Genomic DNA, 24,804 nt, shown 5'->3' with positions numbered 1-24,804 from the left:
TAAATTTGCTGTCCCCCCAAAATACCCCCCTCACAACACACAGCCATTAATGTCTAACCCTTTGGCAACAAAAGTGAGTACACCACTAAGTGGAAATGTCCAAATTGGCCCAATTTGCCATTTTCCCTCCCTGGTATCATGTGACTGGTTAGTGCTACAAGGTCTCAGGTGTGAATGGGGAGCAGGTGTGTTAAATTATGGTGTTATCGCTCTCACACTGGTCACTGGAAGTTCACATGGCACCTCATGGCAAAAGAACTTTTAGAGGATCTGAAAAAAAGAATTGTTGCTCTACATAAAGATGGCCTAGGCTATAATAAGATTGCCAAGACCCTGAAACTGAGCTGCAGCACCATGGGCAAGACCCATTATAGCGGTTTCACAGGACAGGTTCCACTCAGAACAGGCCTCGCCGATGGTCGACCAAAGATTTTGAGTGCACGTGCTCAGCGTACAATCCAGAGGTTGTCTTTGGGAAATAGACGTATGAGTGCTGCCAGCATTGCTGCAGAGGTTGAAAGGGTGAGGGGCAGCCTTTGAGTGTTCAGACCATATGCCGCACACTGCATCAAATTGGTCTGCATGGCTGTTGTCCCAGAAGGAAGCCTCTTCTAAAGATGAATGCACAAGAAAACCTGCAAAGAGTTTGCTGAAGACAAGCAGACTAAGGACATGGATTACTGGAACTATGTCCTGTGGTCCCATGAGACCAAGATAAAAGCTTATTTGGTTCTGATGGTGTCAAGCTTTTGTGGCGGCAACCAGGTGAGGAGTGAAAACACAAGTGTGTCTTGCCTACAGGCAGCATGGTGGTGAGAGTGTCATGGTCCAGGGCCTGCACGAGTGCTGCCGGCACTGGGGAGCTACAGTTCATTAAGGGAACCATGAATGCCCAATATGTACTGTGACATACTGAAGCAGACCGATGATCCCCTCCCTTCGGAGGCTGGGCAGCAGGGCAGTATTCCAACATGAAAACGACCCCAAACACACCTCCAAGGACAAACACTGCCTTGCTACAGAAGCTGAGGGTAAAGGTAATGGCCTGGCAAAGCATGGCTCCAGACCTAAAACCTATTGAGCATCTGTGGGGCATCCTCAAAAGGAAGGTGGGGGAACGCTAGGTTTTCTAAACCACCAGCTCCGTTGATGTCATCATGGAGAGTGGAAGAGGACTACACTGGCAAGCTGTAAAGCTCTGGTGATCTCCCATGCCCAAGAGGGTTAAGGCAATGGTGGAAAATAATGGTGGCCACACAATAATATTGACACTTTGGGTCCCAATTTGGACATTTCCACTTAGGGGTGTACTCACTTTTGTTGCCAATGGTATAGACATTAATGGCTGTGTGTTGAGTTATTTTGAGGGGACAGCAAATTTACACTGTTATACAGGCTGAACACTCACTACTTTACATTGTAGCAAAGTGTAATTTCTGCAGTGTTGTCACATGAAAAGATATAATAAAATGTTTACAAAAATGTGAGGGGTGTGTACTCACTTTTGTGAGATACTGTATAATATATACTATATATATGTGTGTGTGTTGTGTGTGTGTGTCTAAATATTTGTATGCGTGTTCTATACATGTGTACATACAGTATTTAAACTAAATATATATATATAAAAACCAATATATATCTATATATTCTAGTATAGATTTATATTTAAATATATATAGATATTGTTATATACTATGTGTATATATATATATATATACTATATCTACACAAACACAATATATATCTATATATATTTAGCCATAGATATATAGTTTTAAAAAAAATACAGATATAAATAGAAATATTACTGTATATACTGTAAGAACATAGCACCTTTGGATTTAGCACAGTTGGCCTAGTGCACCTTCGGGTTACCACTCAAGCAAAAAAAATAAAAGGCTTTTTTTAGTGTGCCCCATAGAAGTCTAGGGGGTAAAGGGATTTAACAAGGTCCCGTTGTCAGACCTCCAGATGTTAGCTTATCTGAGTCCTTTCAGTTGCGCGCTATCATTTTTACTTCTAACATGGGTTCGCTATTAATTACAGTGAGCACAGTTAGCGCTCAACAACGCTAAAAAGTTATCTATCCAATGTAATCTAGAACAAACAATGCTCTGAATAGTACATTGGGTCCAAAGGGCATCGAACTTTAGAGCAACGGAAAAGGAAACTGGACAAAATTCATACATACTTGATAGCTGCCAGAGGCCTCGTCATTCAGGCACCCTATCATCTGAAATTAACTGAGGTTAATCCGCCTACCTTTTCTAGCTGAACACCAATAGACATTCCTGCAATTACATAAATAGTTGTGTTTAAAGGGACAGTAAACTCCCTTTAATTACAAGACATTTATGTTGTGCTGCATATAGAATAATATATCAGCCAAGTATCAGCAAATGTTTTTTAAACAACCCTAACATCCTTTTAGCTGGAGTTATTTTTCAATAACCAAACTCCACACACATTTGCCTTATTTGAAGGAGCCAATCTGGACCAGCACAAAAAGTAGATAGAACACTACAAAGTGTAGATAATTCAGAGCAAACTTGGTGGAGACAGCAGAGTGACAAAGCATAGACATAAGTATGTTTGTACGAATCAGACATAACAGTGCTGTTATTCAAAGAGAGAGAAGCACACAACTAGAGCAAACAACAGCCCGAGTTAGCTTGTTCTTTGGCGAGGTCCACCACTTGGTAGCCTGTCTCTTTTAGCGAAACCTTTCAAAGAGGAAAACTTTCCTGAAAAGTATTCTGCCTAAAACAGAGCAAGGACTATGGCACCACCAGTGAACCATGTCAGTCATCTGCGGGGGCTTGTAAATGAGGGTACAGACATGACCCCTCTAGGCACATTGGACAGGGAATCCACGTGTGGTTTCCCTCATCATGATTAGGCAGACTCTCCCTGGGTCATAATACAAATCTAGCCAAAGAGAGAAGCACTCAACCAGGAATGAACAATGGCTTAGTAGCTTGTTCTTTTGTGGGTCACCACCCAATGCGGACTCACTACCCTAAGAGTGATGGGGGGAACCAAGTGTGGATATGATGTACATGTTACTCATGGACTCACAGAGGACTGAAATATTTAGCTAGTGTTACAATGTTTCCTTCTAAGGAGGAGAGGATTGCCTGGTATTTTGGTGCTGGGATCGGACTTGAAAGCATTCCTTTGTGAAAGGCACAATTAGGCTAAAAGTTGTTTTTTCCTAGGTAGTTGTCAAAGAACAAGCTACTTACGATGTGATAGCTGTTGCAATTTCTCTTTGAGGGTAATGGAGTAAACCAGACATGGTCTTATCCCTCACAACTAAGATGTTCAGCCACAAAATATCAGATAATCCTCCTCCAATAAGGTACACTGGCAATCCCAAGACCAATTGTTCAGGTCTTATCAGTGAGGTTGCAGCCATACTCCTCTAGGCTCATTACCCTGGAGATAGTCTCCCTAAGGAGCGATGGAGGAAACCAGATGTGGACTCCCTGTCAATGTTACTAGAGGAAATTGGCTGCACTTAAAATCAAGGCCCCACAAGAGGCTGAACCAATTATCTGGGGTTACCATTGTTCCTTGTTAGGAGGGCTATTTGCTTAGTATTTCGGGGTTTGGACTGTTATACTTCAGAAACATTCTTCTTAGGTATAAGCACTATTGGGCTAAAAGAGACTACTCCCAGGTATTGTCCTCACCAAAGACAAGCTACTGAGCTGCTGTTCATTCTTGGTTGATCATTCTCTCTTTGTGTATATTTGTATTATGACCATGGGAAAATACTCCCTAAGAGTGATGGGGGAAACCAAACATGGACTCCCTGCCCAATATACCTAGAATGGCGTGTGCTGCACTGTGGTGGGACAGAAGCTTAAAGTATCATCTGTAGGTGCCATATTGCTTGTTCAGAGAAGGATTTCCTAATAAATATTTTGGGGCTTCTTTTTTTTAAGGAAGATTCTTCTCTGTGAAATGCACAATTGGGCTAAAAGAGGCTTCTCCCGGGTGATGACTAGCCAAAGAACAAGCCGCTTAGATTAAGTCAGATTTTAATTAACAAAACAAAAAATTAACATGAACTATCTTAATTAAATAAAGGCACCTTCCAGAAATGAATAATATAATAGTAGTTGCCATACATAAATGCTCCCTCTGGGTTACATTTCACTATACAAAGCACTATCGGGCCGATTTATAAACGGTCGGCTGACATGATCTGCTGTAGCGAATCATGTCCCCGCCCGACATCGATAAATATCCGACATAATAGGCTGGTAGCATTTATCAGATTACAAGCATTTTTTGTGAAACACTTGTGCAATACCGCCCCTTGCACATCTCATGGCCAGGTCGGCCGCTGGCAGGGGTGTCTAATCATCCGGATCATTTCTTGTTTGGGATGATTGCTATCGGCCGCCTCAGAGGTGACGGACGAGTTAAGGAGCAGCGTTCATTATGACCCGCTGCTTCTTAAATCATCCTGAAGGCTCGCGTTGAATAAGCAGCTTGACTGCTTCTTAAATCGGCCCCTATGTCTCTAAAACAGAGCCCCTACTCCTTGCTGATTTGATCTTTACCTTTCTTTGCTGTCGTTAAAAACACCAACATTAAAGGGACTTGAAACCCCAAGTTTTTCAATAATGATTCAGATAGAGGATACAATTTTAAAACAAGTTATTAATTTAGTCAATTATGCTTCTATCTCATGTTATTCGTGTGTTGAAGAGAATCTAGATAGGTAGCGTGCACACATCTGGAGCACTACATGACAGGAAATAAGTGCTGCCCTCTATGCTCGTGCTAGCATATGACGTTGCAAAACTTCCTGCCATAAAGTACTAGCAGACACGATGAACACTCACTGAACTTATCCTTCTGCTTTTCAACAAACGAGATAACAAGAAAACTAAGAAAATGTTGTGAACATAAGTAAATGGAAAGTTGCTTAAAATTGTATTCTCTATCTGAATAATGAAAAAGAAAGTTGGGTTTTATTTCCCTTTAACTAATGTACCGTTGTCTTAGAGGACATATTTGATTTTATATTCTCTTTTAATTCTCAACAGAAAAGAAACAATGGGGCCTATTTATCAAGCTCCGTACGGAACTTGATGCCCGTGCTTCTGGCGAGCTTCAGGCTTGCCAGAAACACAAGTTATGAAGCAGCGTTTAAAGACCCGTGCTCCATAACCTGTCCCCGCCTGCTCTAAGGCGGCAGGACAGACCACTGGAAATCAACCGGATCCAATGCGATCGGGTTGATTGACACCCCCTGTTAGCTCTGGTCATGTACAGCAACAGCTGCACAGGAAGTAAATGGTTGCTGGACACGACCAGAGCCACTGAGAGACATTAGCGCTGCGAGATATCTGTTGGCGCCTCTACAAATAAGAGAAAGCTGTTGAGTTATTTTGGTCTGTTTGGGCAATCAGTAGGAGAAGGAGAAAGAACTCACAGTGATGTCTACAGGAGGCTGTGGAAGTTATACTATAATCGGGACTTTTTGAAATTGGAGTATCGGACTACGCATGCACTGACTGTTGTTAGCATTGATAACATTGAGTTCCTCTCTACACCTTTGATGCTGATTTTATCTTTTTGTCTAGTAAGTGTTTCTATTACTAGCGTGTGTGTCGTGTATGTTGTGTGTGTGTGTCGTTGTGTATGTTGTGTGTGTGTGTTGGTGGTATGTTGTGTGTGTGTGGGTCGGTGTATGGTGTCGTCGTGTGTGTGTGTGTATGTTGTGGGTGGGTGTGTGTGTGTCGTGTATGTTGTGGGTGTCGGTGTATGTTGTGTGTGTGTGTTGTGTATGTTGTGTGTGTGTACGTGTCGTGCATGTTGTGTGTGTGTGTCGTGTATGTTGTGTGTGTGTGTTGTCGTGTATGTTGTGTGTATGTTGTGTGTGTGTCCGTGTATGTGTTGTGTGTGTGTTGTGTGTGTGTGTCGTGTATGTTGTGTGTGTGTGTCGTGTATGTTGTGTGTTGTGTGTGTCGTGTATGTTGTGTGTTTGTTGAGTATGTTGTGTGTGTGTGAGTGTCGTGTATGTTGTGTGTGTGTATTGTGTGTGTGTTGTGTGTGCGTGTCGTGTATGTTGTGTGTGTGTGTTGTTGTGTGTGTCGTGTATGTTGTGTGTGTGTGTCGTGTATGTTGTTGTGTGTGTGATGTATGTTGTGTGATGTATGTTGTGTGATGTATGTTGTGTGTGTCATGTATGTTGTGTGTTGTGTGTGTCGTGTATTGTTGTGTGTTTGTTGAGTATGTATGTGTGTGTGTTTTTTTTTCTAAATGCCACAATGAGCCTTCACTTGGATGGGAACGATGGTACTATAACAAGTTATATCTATGTTTGTTTCCAGATGAGTGCATTGAGCTTCTGTTCTGCATATAATTTATTATGTCATCAGAGATATTAATAATGTTATGTGAAATGTCAGAAAAAAGGCTGGATGTGTCCCCTGAGTATAAGTTCACTGAGCTTAAAGCCTTCAATTCTGTACATCTGAATGGATACACCCTTTATGTTTCCCCCGTTGTGAGCTTTGAATGAGAACTTAAATGTTTGCATTAATGAAACATTTTACCATTTCATTTATACACAAAGCAAAGGTTTAAATAACAATAAACCCGAAATTTCAACTTTAGTCATATCGGAACATTCCCTAAAGGCTACCTAATAAAATAAAACAGCAGATTTATTAAACTTCTACAAGTAATTGAAGTTTGGGGTTATTAAAAAATGTTATTATTGGCACAGACATACAGTCCAGCTATTAGAATAGTGATACACATTGTACAGTCCAGCTATTAGAATAGTGATACACATTGTACAGTCCAGCCATTAGAATAGTGATACACATTGCACAGTCCAGCTATTAGAATAGTGATACACATTGTACAGTCCAGCTATTAGAATAGTGATACACATTGTACAGTCCAGCTATTAGAATAGTGATACACATTGTACAGTCCAGCTATTAGAATAGTGATATACATTGTACAGTCCAGCTATTAGAATAGCGATACACATTGTACAGTCCAGCTATTAGAATAGTGATACACATTGTACAGTCCAGCATTAGAATAGTGATACACATTGTACAGTCCAGCTATTAGAATAGTGATACACATTGTACAGTCCAGCTATTAGAATAGTGATACACGTTGTACAGTCCAGCTATTAAAATAGTGATACACATTGTACAGTCCATCATTTTTGTTTTTCATTCTTTAGCTAACATTTCTTTTTTGGTCCCTACCAAATTAGCCCAATTCTAAAATTGCATATTCTCTTTTGTTTCTGCAGAACAAACTTGTTGCCTTTTTATATAGTTTTCTGTTAGCAGCCTTGCATATTTCCCTTGGTTAAATCCATCCTGATTTCCTGTATAAGAAATAAATGTATGGTTATATTGGTGGAATTTGCATTCCGATTACCTTGGTTTGCATGTCCATAAAACATTTATTACCACCTAGGGCTAGAGCCTTAATAATGACTGGGTGAAAGCGCTAATGTGACTTGACTTGCAGTAGAACAAAAGATTAATGCGCTTTTGATGTCACCCAGCTAATAATGTTGCTTGCCAATTAGTCCCATCAAAAGGCATTATAACCACACACACACAAACCTCTGTGAAGATTCAAATGCTCTCAAATGCAGCCATCAGATCACAGAAACAAGACCTGCTTAAAAAAAAAACGTAAACATGCATGATCCTGTGCTTCTATTTGTAACCTAGCAATGCTCAACGGTCAGCAATAAACCTATTCATTGTGTTGTTTATTTATCCTACATTTAGTTGCCACCAAAGAAAATGTTTTTTAAACAACATCATATAAGGACGCACAGTCCTGCAAGAAGTATGCAACAAATATTTCTATTAAAGGGCCAATATAGTAGAAAAATTAAATGCTCTAATATGGGGTTCTTCAAACCAGCCACCCAGTGCCATGATACCACATACCCTGTGACCCTATTTTTATGCTTGGTCTGAAAATATTTGAAGTAATATACAACAAGCTGCCATTTTTGGCAAAGTAACTAAATTGTGTGCATAATTTTCCTGATTGTAGTCAAACTTGAAAGTGTTGTAAATGTAATAACACCACACTTTCATACAACACACAGATGTACCACACACACTCTCATACAACACACACACCACACTCTCATACAACACACACACACACACACACACTCTAATACAACACCACACAACACACTCATACTACACAAATACACATACACACACCACACATACTCTCATACAACACACACCACACACACTCTCATACAACACACACCACACATACTCTTATACAACACACACCACACACACTCTCATACAACACACACACACACATACTCTCATACAACACACACCACACACACACTCTCATACAACACACACCACACACACTCTCATACAACACACACCACACATACTCTCATACAACACACCCACACACACTCTCATACAACACACATACACACACATACACATACAACACACACCACACACACTCTCATACAACACACACCACACACACCTCATACAACACACACCACACACACTCTCATACAACACACACGCAACAAGCTCATACTACACAAACACACATACACACACCACACACACTCTAATACACCACACACCACACACTTTCATACAATGATACCATGTAACACCAACTATTATGCCATGTATATTTTGGTGACCTTGTCTGTTTTTCACACCTTGTGGTTACATGCTGTATTTCTATCAATTTTACAAATGCAGTTGTTTGCCACAAGGAAATGCAGTTCTGCGTAGGCGATCTTTGATGTGACTAGAAAATGTATTATTAGTTTGCAAGAATAGTTTCCAATGGTTTATAATCAACCTCCACTTGCCAAATATTAGTACAGTATATTGCCTCAAACATGTTTTTGTTTTTTTTACAGACTCCTTTAAGAAGTTTTCTGAGGAGCAGCTGGGAGAAAAAAGGGTGCTGCAATTAGGGAGAGCATGAAATGCTTTGTGCAAGATGAAATCATTAATTAATTGCATCTCTTAATGAGTTTTGAAGCACACAGCCCAAGTTTATCTGTGCCTATTAATTTGATATTTCAGGGACGCTGTCACTTGAAATTAATTGCAGCTAATTAAAAATGTTAAGACAATAGTACAACAGAGCCTGGAATACACTGAGCTTGTAGATGCCCTAAAACCTCATTTGTTATGAGTCTTACACCCAGGCGAAGGTTATAGAGCAGTAATATATACAGGAAGTGATATTTAAAGACTGAATAAAAGATATGACTATATATAGATTTGAGCGTGTAGATGTGACTGTGTGTTTTGTGACTAAATGCAATTATGTCAATATGCACAGGAATATAAAAGTCTTTGATATGCTTAAACCATCATTTTGTGTAGCAAAAGACAATTAGTAGTTTATAAAATAATTACTTGTATAGAACATCTGCACCTAAATAAAATAGGTGTCTTTTTTTCTCATCCTTAGCAGTGTTTCCGCTGGCATGATGCATTCTGGGGTAAGGATATGCAAATTAGATATTCAGTGCCTTTCATTTTTAATGCTCCCAATGCTGTTTAGAGCACAGCAGGGATGGCATTTTAAAGCAAATTAAATTAAAATCATACAGGGAGTGGTGGGATAAGAGGGCCCTGGAGAAATATCTCCTACTTGAACTGATACCCAGGGGGCTCCGTCTAAAAAAGTTTCCCACCTTCCATGTGGACGATTATGATTTCATTAATAAATGGAATGGGGCACTCTCAGATTGTTCTAAGGTCTTAATGGGGGATAATTATCAAATTTAAAGATAAACAATTAATAGACATTAGGGAGGAACTAGCCGGTGTTCAGGTGCAATTAAATGATTTTTTAGAACATCCAAAAGTATGATGAGCTAGATAAAGTGCTTAAAGAAAGTGTGGATTACTTCAGAGTAGAATTGGATTTTTTCAAACTGAGGAAAGTTTAATCGTACAATGAAGATTATATTAATAATAAAGTTTGGCACATTGTTGGTAGAGAGTGTGGAATTAGGTCGGAAGGGGGTGAGCTAGCAGCAGGCTGCATGCTAGCAACAGCGCTCTGGATGTGAAGGGCAAGATACGATCAACCCCCACCTGCGTTTTCTCCTTGACCGGTGAGACACTACCCGGCTTGGAAAGTATCTAGCAGATGCCGGCATTGTTCCTGCAGATTGACTCATGTGCAGAGTCGTGACGCCAAGACGGCGCTCTGTGCATGAAAACAGCCTACCTAAAGCCAAGGAATCCAGTCTGTGGAAATACCCTGTCTGAGGGCCCAGGAGAGGAGTGGAGACCAAGTCTGCGGTAGCTGAGACGGCGATCACGGAGGTGTCCGGGATCTGCGGCCCTTTTCATCTTTACCGCGTCTAGCAAGTCACCCTCTAGATCCTACAGCTGGGAGGGCTCCGACACTGAAACCACGTCGCACAGGAAGTGCGTATCCACCTACCGGAACCACTGGTGAGAACAGTGTGGCTCGCTGGTGAGCGGACACCGGAGACATCGGAGTGGTCCTAGTTGCTGGGGGTAAGGTCTGTACTGCCCCGGTCCGGTAAGACTGTGTCCACAATCCCATACAAGACCATACTAAATAACGGTCAAGTACTTTACTATCCAGGAGCTTACCAAGATGGAAGGGGTGTAACAGCCCTATAAAGATGGGAGGTAAAGCAAGCTCGCCCTTGCTCCCAATCAGAATTTAGTTGGGCTCCTAAAGTTAAACTGTCTGGGGACTCTGAGGAATAAAGGCCCACGACTGCCCTCACCATAGAGAGCTTGTTTGTTAGGGCTCATTAAAGGAGTTTCTGGGACTTATCCTTTATATAAAGTCACGTTAAGAAATAGTACCTCTTATAGAATTTGGGCAACATATTTAATCAGTTTATGTAACCTGAAGAAACAATCAGACTTTAAAAGGAAATAAAGAAGCAAAGAACTTTTTTCCTCCTGTTCGAATAACCCCCAATCCCTGATTGTTATAGCAATATCTAATTTGCAAAGGGAAGGTCCTTACTATAGCCCAAAGCTAGTACAATCTTTGGGGAAAAAAGGTTTTCTGAATATGACTGCATTTTTTAGAGCTAATGCTATGTATGTTACAAGTGATATTGATATATGCAACAGATAAAGATATTTTATACCCACAGAGCGGTTAGCAATACTGGTTAAGATCATACAGGCCTAGTAGCTAATAGGGGGGCTATAATAATAATATCTTTACTCAAGAATAACTGTTTTGGAAAGTTTATAGGAAGATAACAACTTTGCAATCTCTCTTCCGAGATACCCCTCCTAATATTACAGTTTTAAGGTTTGATATTCCTCCCCTAAAGAGGGAGAGAGGCTGGGAGAGGAGGGGAGGAAGGGGAAGAAAAGGGAAATATATACATTATATAAATAAAAAAGGAAAGGAAAGAGAAAAATCTATACACCCTATTTATCTTCAGCTGGGGCCCTCTTCCTTTCTACTGAGTTCTGTATAAAAGATTTATTAGTTATTTTTTTGACTAAACTGTAAAGCCTTGGCAAGTGGGAGAGGGGTATTAGACATAGGCATATAAGAAGGGGCACAGGACAAGGGAAGGAGTAAGTAAGGAAAGAAAAATCAGAAGGAAGCAGGTTGCTAGTTCATAAGACCTCACCTTTAACCTATGTTCAATGCGTAAAGTGGTTAAGATTTGAATTGTACTGTGGCTGAGCTGTACTGAAGCAAGTACTCTGAGTTCAAATAGAAAGTCTTTATGTGGTATGCTCACGTCTTTTTCTTTTTGTTTCTTTTTTCTTTCTTTGGTAATTTGATCACTTTCTTTGTTTTTTTTTAACTGTATTTACACGTATAATGTGTTTAACAAATGTATTGTGTGATGTCTCCCTCATCTGTGAGGTTAATTTATAGGAATATGTACACTATGGTTTTTGATTCACAGCCTTGTTAGCATGTATACACAGTACAACACACGCACTGTGTAAGATTGATTCCAGCGGGTTTTGAGGGCTGATCTTATATAGTTGGTTAAGTTTGCACTTACTTTTACGCTTTTTCTGATCTTTCAGGCACTGGTTGCCAATCAAAGGTTCTGAGGTACTCTTAGAGCAAATAAACACGGTTAGGACTTAAGTTCTTAGCATAGTCTTGGCAGTAGTCACTATCCACTCTTCACCAAATACATGGAAAGATATATATCACACTCTAAACCCTCTTCACCCAGCATGCCACCTAAAGCTAAAGATAAAAAACTCAAGGCTTGTGAAAGTAGCTCAGACACACAGAGTCAGAATGAATCAGGTGCGAGTTCTTTAGACAATATTTTATTAATTCAACAGATCTCAGAGTTAGTTATGCCACAATTTGAAGCTTTAAAACAAGAAATGGCAACAGTCACTAATGAAATAAAGCAGTTTTCAACCCGCAGGAATGAAATAGAACGAGAGTCTCAGATCTAGAAGATAGATCAGTAACACAAGACCAGATGACCAACTCGCATGAGGTTAAACTTTCCTCGCTACAAGCCAAAATAGAAGAACTAGAGGATAGGTCACAGCGCAACAACCTGAGGGTTGTTGGGCTACCGGAAACGGCGGAGTATCAAGACCTGATAAACTTTGCAGCTACACAGCTCCCAAAACTACTAGGAAGCAATATTGAAAACGTAAGAATTCTGATAGAGAGAGCTCATAGACTAGGTCCTCCTAGAGGGAATTTAGATGGTCAGGCAAGACCGAGATCAGTAATTATTAAATTTCTGAATTTCCAAGATAAGTTTCACATCCTCAGATTATATCACAAAAAACAACAATATCATGCTTGGTCCCCATAAAATATTATTATTTTCAGGATTTTTCACTAGAAACCCAAAATAGGCATAGGGAAATGGCCCCATATTGCTCTAAAATAATTAAAGCCAATTTAAAGGCAAGGTTGGTATACCCTGCCAAGGTGATTTTGGAAAAAGATGGCGAATCTCACAGCTTTACGAAGCCGGAAGAGATTAAAGCATTCTGCCAGAGCATAGGACTATAATATAGGACACTGTAGTTAGGAGAGGGAGCCTAAAAAGAAGAGAAAAAAAAAAGGAAAATGACAATGTTGGTTGTGCAGGGAATTGAGATAGATATGAGAAAGTTTCCTAATTACTTAAAAAGAACTATGATACCAAGCAGTTGGGAGGGAAGTGAGGTAGAGGATCAGAAACCTATGTATCAATATTTGGGGGGGGGGGGGGGGGCACTCTCTTTAATTATTATTTTTTTTTTTCCCTTTGCTTTTCCTCCTTTTTTTCTTGGTGTGTTTAAATGGTTACGTTTAAATTAATGTCTTGGAATACTGGAGGAATTTCATGCCCAAGTAAAAGGAAGTTGATTATTAGACACCTTGGACTCCAAAAGCCAGATATAGCATTTATCCAGGAGACCCACCTTAGACCAAAGGAGGCTGTTAAACTTAGATCTAAATGGGTGGGGGAGGTAGTGTTCACCCAATATGACAAAGCAAAGAGAGGTCTAGCCATTTTAATCCGCAAACAATTGGACTATAAAATTATTGCAGTAGAAAATGATTTTAAATGGGAGATACCAAATTCTCGAGATTGAAGTGAACGGTTTTAATTTTGTTTTCTGTAATATATATGGACCAACCTGATCGATAAAAGATTCTGGGAGGACATAAGTTTGAAATTATTTCTGCATACTGGAAAAAATCTAGTGGTTGTTGGTGACTTCAACATGGCTTTCTCCCATGTTTTAGATAGATCAAAGACCAGCTTTGTGCCGAGGAAGGCTAGGGAATCCGCTATTCTTCAAACGTTTAGAAAGAAATTAGCTCTATACGATATATGGCGGGGACAAAACCCGGATCGTCGTGAATATACGTGTGCTTCACGCGCTCACTCTTCTTTCTCCAGAATAGATTACTTTTTAAAAGCCAAGCACATGGCTAAAATTAAAACTTGGACAGACATTGGTGAGATTGTGATTTCAGACCACGCTATTATCACATTAGAGATTGGTCTAAGTGATAAAAGTATGTTAAAGAACAGCAGGATGTACTTCCCCCAATATCTTTATCATAATCTCCATTTTAAAAAATGGATTCAGAATAGATGGTACCAATTTAGGGCTGAGAATAAAGATTACCTAAACAGACCATAAATTTTCTGGAAAACTGCGAAAGCAGTTTTCAGAGGGGAGATTACGGCATATATAGCTAGAATGCGAGCAATTTGGGGGGAAAGGGAGGAGCAACTTGCGAACACGCTAAGTAATAATTATAGGAAATATCTCAGCAATCCTTCGGTAGAGCAGTGGGATAAATATAAGGAGAGTAAAGCGCTTTATGATCTTTTTCTGAAACAAAATTCTGTTTCAGAGGAACTTAAATTGAAGGCCATCTATTCAGGGGCCCCAAGGTACTTCAGCTAAGTATTTAGCCAGAATCGTTAAAATTAGACAGAAGAAGAATTATATCTCAGCAGTAAAATTCAGGAATACCAGAGTGACTGACCCCGTAGGAATTAGAGAAGCTTTCCTACAGGCCTTCCAAGAACTATATGCAGCCAAGCAGATAGATATCCCGTCGAAGCAACAATTTTGGCAAGGGCTCATCCTGCCTCAAATTGCGAGAGATAATTTACAAAGATTAAATGATCCCATTGCTGTGGAAGAAGTTGTCAATACTATTAAAAAATTAAAACTTGGGAAAGCTCCCGGGCCAGATTCCCTCCCAGCAGAATTTTATAAGTTACTTCTTGATCAAGTGCCAACGATCCTCGCTCAATTGTTTAATGATTATTACATCCAGAACAAACCACAGTCTCACTTGTTTGCGGCATCCAATATAGTTTTGATCCCTAAGAAAGATAAATATTTAGAATTGCCCTCATCTTACAGGCCCATCTCACTCCTGAATCAGGACTATAAAATTCTTACCTATATTCTTGCCAATAGATTAAAAGCTCCTCTAGGTTACTTAGTGCACCAGGACCAGACCGGTTTTATGACAGGTAGGAATCCTGTTAAGAACCTAAGGAAAGTACAACTGGTCCTGGATTTCTTTTGGAATAAAGTGGAAAGACAGAGAACCCATCCCAAACCAGACCTCGCTATTCTCATAATCGACGCTGAGAAAGCGTTCAATTCCATTATTTGGGATCATTTCATAACGGCTCTGGGGAAATTTGGCATATCTGGTATTCCAACAATTCATTTTACAGCTATATAAGGAGCCAACTTCCACAATTATAGTGAATGGGGAAGCAACGGAAAAGATCACGCTCGGGCGAGGTACGCGGCAAGGGTGCCCGTTATCGCCTTTTCTATTCAATCTCTCCCTTGAACCCTTGGCAACCTTTTTAAGGCAAGAATTACATGGCATTCAGGTATGAAGTCACAAGCTAGTTCTTTCTCTATACGCAGACAATCTCCTTCTTTTTCTCAGCAATACGAAGGACTCTATCCCCTGTCTTCTGGAAATATGCAACTTGTTTAGTTCCTTTTCAGGGTACAAAATAAATTATGAAAAATCTGAGATTATGTGGATCCGCAAACCCTTAGGTCAGAGCCAGCACCCATTTACAGAATCGCTACAGATCTCATACCTAGGAATCAGGCTAACTAGGGATCCCAACCGCTGGTATGAGCTCAATCTCAAACAATGTATTAAGGGATTAGTTTCTAAACCCAAGAAAAAACAATTTGGCTGACAAGATCACCTATTCATACAGTCCCCAAAATTATGTATACTATGTTGGGAAAAGGTGCTGGTACTTAGGGAGTGTAATGGCACATGTGATAAAACATGTATGTGATACACAACAAAGTTGTTGTCAATTAATTCCTTGATACAGTTCAGCCTGTGTGTTTAGAGCAATATAGTTGTTGAATAGTGAGTTGATGCATACACCGCTTCATACGGTACAATCCGTGTAAGACACTGGGTACAGAGCTTAATATTGTGTAGTGAATTACTTAGCCAATTATACAGCAATATATAGCAATCACCCGCCCTGCCACAGTGTTATCCGTGTACTCACAGTCAATTCTGAGGGAGACTGGCGACTCCGGTGATCCTGGGCTGTCTCGCGGTTCCTTCCTCTGGGTTTACTTGCGGATATGCCTAACACCGCTCGCCAAACAAACTCCTCTCCAACAGGTAGATCCAAACACACACAGGCCTTGGCGTGACTCACTGCTGACGTTAACAATCCTGATTGGTTAACCGTTGCACACCTTCCTTCCTCCCATTGGACAATAAGTACCAGCACTCACTCCTTTAATCCGATCCTCAGTGAAAACGGCAAATGAATCCAAAAATGATAGAACAGGTCCGGGGTCAGATTTAAAAAATCAAAAACTTTATTGTAACAATTTAAAATCCAAACATGGGGACAGAACACAGAAAGTCCAAAACACCTAGAACTGTGGCTTACGCGTTTCGGCCGTAGCCTTACTCATAGCCAATATCACATTGCTAATCAATTCAGTTTAAAAAAGCCCCCCTGGGCTGTGATTGGTTCAAAAACAATAGGCGTGTTTGAACTTTGATTAGTTTCCTGTGAAACTTAACAAGTGTCAACTACAAGTCAAACCAGCATAATAAAGCAATGATTATAAGCATTTCACAGACAAATATATATAAAAGAATAGAACTGCAAACACTGTATATCGGCTTTCTCTAATGTAAAACCTAACCTTTAGAGTTATCCTAATGTATCATATTGCAGTGTTTATAAATTGAAACTGACCTGTTACTAATAAAAGTTATACCAGTCTCAAATATGTAATACTCTATGTATATATAAATGACTATCCTAAAGCTGTAAGTGAAAAAATGTCAATAAGTGTACAGCAAACCCAATCTATAAATCTATGGATTAAATGTTGTTAGGTGTATCAAAATACATATGTCAATGAGTATGACTTAATGCCTAAGGATGGAACAAATACATAAATCAGAATGAAATTTTAATTTAATTTTAATATACTCCTTTGAATCCAAAAGAGCTAAGGGATATCTGTCTGAATTATTCCCAATAATTAATTAGATCATACTGGGAATTTAAGCCTTTGGGGTATCTGGTTTCCAGCTGGAAAATCCAGAACATTTCTCGTTTTTCTAACAGTTTTTCTTTGTCACCCCCCCCTCTGGGGGGTAATCACTTGTTCAATGGCCTTCCATCTTAGTGAAGCAATACTATTGCGATGTTTTGTGACAAAGTGCTGCACAATTGGAGTGGTTGCTTTACCCACTTTGATGGTACTAAAATGTTCCCGCATACGGGATCTTACGTCTCTAGTCGTAAGTCCTATATATTGGACCTGACATTGTGTACACTCCAACATATAAATGACATTGCTAGATGAACAGTTAAGACATCTTTCAATGTCATATGTTTTGCCTGTGACTGTAGAGGAAAAGGTAGTTGTTATATCCATATAATCACATGGTTTACACCTGGTGTGTCCACATCTAAACATGCCCCTATGTTGTAGCCATGAACTAGTTGGTTGTTTAGTAGGTTTTAGTTTGGAAGGGGAGAGTATGTTGCCAAGTGTACAGGCCCTTCTGTATGAGCATCTCAGACCATTATCAACAGTGTCAATTAATTTATCATCCGCCCTTAACATGCCATAATGTTTCCGAACTATACCACAAATTTGTTGGTATTGAGCACTAAATGTGGTAACAAATGTGACTCCCTTATGTTCGGATGAGGCGATATCACCACTTTTAGGGGTGAGCAAAGATCTTCTATCTAGGTGTTTAACCTCATTTATAGCCTTGGTTATGTCTGAATTTTTGTAGCCCCTCTCTTTGAGGCGACTCACTAGATCTTCCGACTGTTTTTTCATATGTTTGTGGATCAGAACAGTTTCGTTTAAGTCTAATCAGCTGTCCCTTTGCTATCGCATAAGGGACATGCTTAGGATGGCAGCTCCGGCCATGTAACAAAGTATTGCCCGAGATCGGTTTCCTGTAACTACTAGTTACAATCCTGCCATCAGACATGCCCCTCATCGTGATATCAAGGAAGTTTATTTCATAGGGTTCTATCTCAAAAGTGAACCCAAGATTGAGATCATTATCATTGATCCAAGTCATAAACTCAGTGATGCTGCACCTGTCCCCCTTCCAAATAAATAGAAGGTCATCAATGAAACGCTTATAAAAAGCAATTTCATTGATGTATGGGTTGATTTGTGTATAGACGTGGGACAGCTCCCACCAACCTAAGTATAGGTTGGCGTATGAAGGTGCAAATTTGGCACCCATAGCTGTCCCACGTCTCTGCAAGAAAAACTCACCCTCAAATTCGAAATAATTGTGGGTCAACAAAAATAGAGTGACCCTCAATATAAAATCCTGATATGGTATGGAAAAATTGGTTTGTTCTGCCAAAAAATATCTCAAAGCTTGTATCCCCTTATCATGTGGGATCATGGAATATAACGATGTTACATCCACTGTGACCCACATGCTGTCAGTACTCCATTTCTCAGACTCAAGTAATTGTAACACATGTGTGGTGTCTTTCAAATGACTGGGTAACTGGGTGACCAATGGCTGTAATATCGCATCCAACCATTGGGATACATTTTCCGTGTATGACCCAATCCCGCTGACAATGGGTCTACCCTTCACACCCTCCAAAGATTTATGAACCTTCGGAAGGTGATGAAAGATAGGAGTGACAGGGTGGTCGACCAAAAGATAGTCATAGGTGTTTCTGTCTAGGAAGCCACTCTCCAGGCCATCATCCAAAAGATCTTTGAGTTCCTTTTGGAAAAACCATATGGGGTTGTGGTCAAGTTTTATATAACTCTCTGTGTCTAACAGTTGCCTGTTGGCTTCCAGTATGTAATCAGACCTATTCATGACAACCACCGAGCCACCTTTGTCAGCTCCTTTCACCACCAACGCTTTGTTGTTCTGAATAGATTTTAGGGCTGTTTTCTCCTGTTTAGTCAAATTGTTAGTAGTACATATATGCGTATTTTTCAAGCTAACAAGATCCTGCTCTACCCTTTTATAAAAGGTTTCTAAGACATTGCCACGTGAATGAATTGGATAAAATTTAGACTTGTTTCTAAATCTGACTTGTTTATCCACTATTTGACTGGGGGACAGAGAGCCCTCATTCAAAAGACTATTGAGATTGATAACATCACATTGTTCTGAGAAAGATAGGGGCTGACTCTGATCATCCACTCTCCCATCTGATGATGGAGTAGAATTGTCAGAGTCCTGGAAGTGCTTGCGCAGAGTTAAATTCCTTATTAGTTTATTGAGATCTAAGATGGTATTAAAAAGGTTGAAGTCATTAGTTGGAGCAAAACCTAAACCGTGGCTCAAGACTTTAATTTGTATAGGGGTTAATGCAACATCTGATAGATTAATAACTTGAAAATTTAACGTCTCCGTTGGGATCTGTTTGCTCTCTGAGGGTACCTGGGTTCTGAGGTACCTGTTGCCCCTCTTCCCCTCCCTAGGACTTGTGGAGGGATTGAAAAAACCTGTTCAATAGCTCTGGAATCCTGTACTGTCCTATTGTCTGAACTCATGGAGCCCATACCCATATGTGTATTGACAATAGGTGGAGGAATATGGTAGTTTTGATATGACTGTCCACTGTGATAAGTGTTTGATGCTGTATTTTGTTGTATGTAATCGTATTGTGATGGTCCTGGCTGTTGAAAAGATGTAGTACCTGAGGGCATTGTCATGTGTGCACGATCATCATAAGGTCTAAGTCTAGTTTGATTGTCATTAGGTATGTCATTGATACTTCTGTATGAAGATACTTGCGTATTATTTGGTTGTTTCAGAATACCTTGGGGAACTATAGGAGCAGTGTGTTGAGCAGTGTCTCTATTGTATGTCTGAGAGTCATCGCCTCCTGAATCTCCCTCACTATCACTGAATGTAACCTGTCTACTATTTCTCCAGCGTCTATTGCGTCTATTGCGACTGCTACTTCTCTGTCTGTTCTGTTGTTTTCTGGCAATAAATCTCTGCTGTTTATTCCAAATATAAACAGTGTTGGCTTGATAATCACTATTATCCCTGATGAATTTGGAATGTTTATGTTCCATTATCTGCTGTTTCGTGTCTGCTACAACCTTTGAAAGCTGTTCATCAAATCCCTTAAACTGACTATCCTGACTTCTTTTGTTTAGCTCATTTTGTATCTCTGCAATATCTGTTCTAAGCATTTTGAGCAAATGGATCTTATACCCAATCAATAACATCATCAGTTTCAGGGAACAGTCAGTTAAAGTCTGATTCCAATCATCAATGAAAGATTTATCATTAGTCTCAAAGGATGGGAACTTTTGTATTCTCATGCCCCTGGGTACCATCTGTTGGGAATAATATCTTTCTAAAGTCCAGATATCCCATTGTAGTTTATGTTCTTTGATTAAATTTGTTTCCATATCCATAAACAAAGTATTTAATGTCATGATAGTCCTGTCTGTAGAAAAAACCTTATCAATGTCTTGCTGGAGACAATCCCTCTCAGTCACTGGAATGAGGGAATAGTAGATTTGATTCTGTTCCTCCATGTTAAATAAGGAGCACAAGTATGAAAAAACTTGTAATGTATGACACAGGTGCTGTCCACCAAGACACAGCCGATTTGTGCCTAATATATATCCAAGAAAAAACAATTTGGCTGACAAGATCACCTATTCATACAGTCCCCAAAATTATGTATACTATGTTGGGAAAAGGTGCTGGTACTTAGGGAGTGTAATGGCACATGTGATAAAACACGTATGTGATACACAACAAAGTTGTTGTCAATTAATTCCTTGATACAGTTCAGCCTGTGTGTTTAGAGCAATATAGTTGTTGAATAGTGAGTTGATGCATACACCGTAACAGGTCAGTTTCAATTTATAAACACTGCAATATGATACATTAGGATAACTCTAAAGGTTAGGTTTTACATTAGAGAAAGCCGATATACAGTGTTTGCAGTTCTATTCTTTTATATATATTTGTCTGTGAAATGCCTTATAATCATTGCTTTATTATGCTGGTTTGACTTGTAGTTGACACTTGTTAAGTTTCACAGGAAACTAATCAAAGTTCAAACACGCCTATTGTTTTTGAACCAATCACAGCCCAGGGGGGCCTTTTTTAAACTGAATTGATTAGCAATGTGATATTGGCTATGAGTAAGGCTACGGCCGAAACGCGTAAGCCACAGTTCTAGGTGTTTTGGACTTTCTGTGTTCTGTCCCCATGTTTGGATTTTAAATTGTTACAATAAAGTTTTTGATTTTTTAAATCTGACCCCGGACCTGTTCTATCATTTTTGGATTCATTTTGCCGTTTCACCGAGGATCGGATTAAAGGAGTGAGTGCTGGTACTTATTGTCCAATGGGAGGAAGGAAGGTGTGCAACGGTTAACCAATCAGGATTGTTAACGTCAGCAGTGAGTCACGCCAAGGCCTGTGTGTGTTTGGATCTACCTGTTGGAGAGGAGTTTGTTTGGCGAGCGGTGTTAGGCATATCCGCAAGTAAACCCAGAGGAAGGAACCGCGAGACAGCCCAGGATCACCGGAGTCGCCAGTCTCCCTCAGAATTGACTGTGAGTACACGGATAACACTGTGGCAGGGCGGTGATTGCTATATATTGCTGTATAATTGGCTAAGTAATTCACTACACAATATTAAGCTCTGTTACCCAGTGTCTTACACGGATTGTACCGTATGAAGCGGTGTATGCATCAACTCACTATTCAACAACTATATTGCTCTAAACACACAGGCTGAACTGTATCAAGGAATTAATTGACAACAACTTTGTTGTGTATCACATACGTGTTTTATCACATGTGCCATTACACTCCCTAAGTACCAGCACCTTTTCCCAACATAGTATACATAATTTTGGGGACTGTATGAATAGGTGATCTTGTCAGCCAAATTGTTTTTTCTTGGATATATATTAGGCACAAATCGGCTGTGTCTTGGTGGACAGCACCTGTGTCATACATTACAAGTTTTTTCATACTTGTGCTCCTTATTTAACATGGAGGAACAGAATCAAATCTACTATTCCCTCATTCCAGTGACTGAGAGGGATTGTCTCCAGCAAGACATTGATAAGGTTTTTTCTACAGACAGGACTATCATGACATTAAATACTTTGTTTATGGATATGGAAACAAATTTAATCAAAGAACATAAACTACAATGGGATATCTGGACTTTAGAAAGATATTATTCCCAACAGATGGTACCCAGGGGCATGAGAATACAAAAGTTCCCATCCTTTGAGACTAATGATAAATCTTTCATTGATGATTGGAATCAGACTTTAACTGACTGTTCCCTGAAACTGATGATGTTATTGATTGAGTATAAGATCCATTTGCTCAAAATGCTTAGAACAGATATTGCAGAGATACAAAATGAGCTAAACAAAAGAAGTCAGGATAGTCAGTTTAAGGGATTTGATGAACAGCTTTCAAAGGTTGTAGCAGACACGAAACAGCAGATAATGGAACATAAACATTCCAAATTCATCAGGGATAATAGTGATTATCAAGCCAACACTGTTTATATTTGGAATAAACAGCAGAGATTTATTGCCAGAAAACAACAGAACAGACAGAGAAGTAGCAGTCGCAATAGACGCAATAGACGCTGGAGAAATAGTAGACAGGTTACATTCAGTGATAGTGAGGGAGATTCAGGAGGCGATGACTCTCAGACATACAATAGAGACACTGCTCAACACACTGCTCCTATAGTTCCCCAAGGTATTCTGAAACAACCAAATAATACGCAAGTATCTTCATACAGAAGTATCAATGACATACCTAATGACAATCAAACTAGACTTAGACCTTATGATGATCGTGCACACATGACAATGCCCTCAGGTACTACATCTTTTCAACAGCCAGGACCATCACAATACGATTACATACAACAAAATACAGCATCAAACACTTATCACAGTGGACAGTCATATCAAAACTACCATATTCCTCCACCTATTGTCAATACACATATGGGTATGGGCTCCATGAGTTCAGACAATAGGACAGTACAGGATTCCAGAGCTATTGAACAGGTTTTTTCAATCCCTCCACAAGTCCTAGGGAGGGGAAGAGGGGCAACAGGTACCTCAGAACCCAGGTACCCTCAGAGAGCAAACAGATCCCAACGGAGACGTTAAATTTTCAAGTTATTAATCTATCAGATGTTGCATTAACCCCTATACAAATTAAAGTCTTGAGCCACGGTTTAGGTTTTGCTCCAACTAATGACTTCAACCTTTTTAATACCATCTTAGATCTCAATAAACTAATAAGGAATTTAACTCTGCGCAAGCACTTCCAGGACTCTGACAATTCTACTCCATCATCAGATGGGAGAGTGGATGATCAGAGTCAGCCCCTATCTTTCTCAGAACAATGTGATGTTATCAATCTCAATAGTCTTTTGAATGAGGGCTCTCTGTCCCCCAGTCAAATAGTGGATAAACAAGTCAGATTTAGAAACAAGTCTAAATTTTATCCAATTCATTCACGTGGCAATGTCTTAGAAACCTTTTATAAAAGGGTAGAGCAGGATCTTGTTAGCTTGAAAAATACGCATATATGTACTACTAACAATTTGACTAAACAGGAGAAAACAGCCCTAAAATCTATTCAGAACAACAAAGCGTTGGTGGTGAAAGGAGCTGACAAAGGTGGCTCGGTGGTTGTCATGAATAGGTCTGATTACATACTGGAAGCCAACAGGCAACTGTTAGACACAGAGAGTTATATAAAACTTGACCACAACCCCATATGGTTTTTCCAAAAGGAACTCAAAGATCTTTTGGATGATGGCCTGGAGAGTGGCTTCCTAGACAGAAACACCTATGACTATCTTTTGGTCGACCACCCTGTCACTCCTATCTTTCATCACCTTCCGAAGGTTCATAAATCTTTGGAGGGTGTGAAGGGTAGACCCATTGTCAGCGGGATTGGGTCATACACGGAAAATGTATCCCAATGGTTGGATGCGATATTACAGCCATTGGTCACCCAGTTACCCAGTCATTTGAAAGACACCACACATGTGTTACAATTACTTGAGTCTGAGAAATGGAGTACTGACAGCATGTGGGTCACAGTGGATGTAACATCGTTATATTCCATGATCCCACATGATAAGGGGATACAAGCTTTGAGATATTTTTTGGCAGAACAAACCAATTTTTCCATACCATATCAGGATTTTATATTGAGGGTCACTCTATTTTTGTTGACCCACAATTATTTCGAATTTGAGGGTGAGTTTTTCTTGCAGAGACGTGGGACAGCTATGGGTGCCAAATTTGCACCTTCATACGCCAACCTATACTTAGGTTGGTGGGAGCTGTCCCACGTCTATACACAAATCAACCCATACATCAATGAAATTGCTTTTTATAAGCGTTTCATTGATGACCTTCTATTTATTTGGAAGGGGGACAGGTGCAGCATCACTGAGTTTATGACTTGGATCAATGATAATGATCTCAATCTTGGGTTCACTTTTGAGATAGAACCCTATGAAATAAACTTCCTTGATATCACGATGAGGGGCATGTCTGATGGCAGGATTGTAACTAGTAGTTACAGGAAACCGATCTCGGGCAATACTTTGTTACATGGCCGGAGCTGCCATCCTAAGCATGTCCCTTATGCGATAGCAAAGGGACAGCTGATTAGACTTAAACGAAACTGTTCTGATCCACAAACATATGAAAAACAGTC

This window comes from Bombina bombina, chromosome 9 (assembly GCF_027579735.1).
Source record: "Bombina bombina isolate aBomBom1 chromosome 9, aBomBom1.pri, whole genome shotgun sequence".
Lineage (NCBI taxonomy): Eukaryota > Metazoa > Chordata > Amphibia > Anura > Bombinatoridae > Bombina > Bombina bombina.
This window is presented reverse-complemented; position numbering follows the sequence as displayed.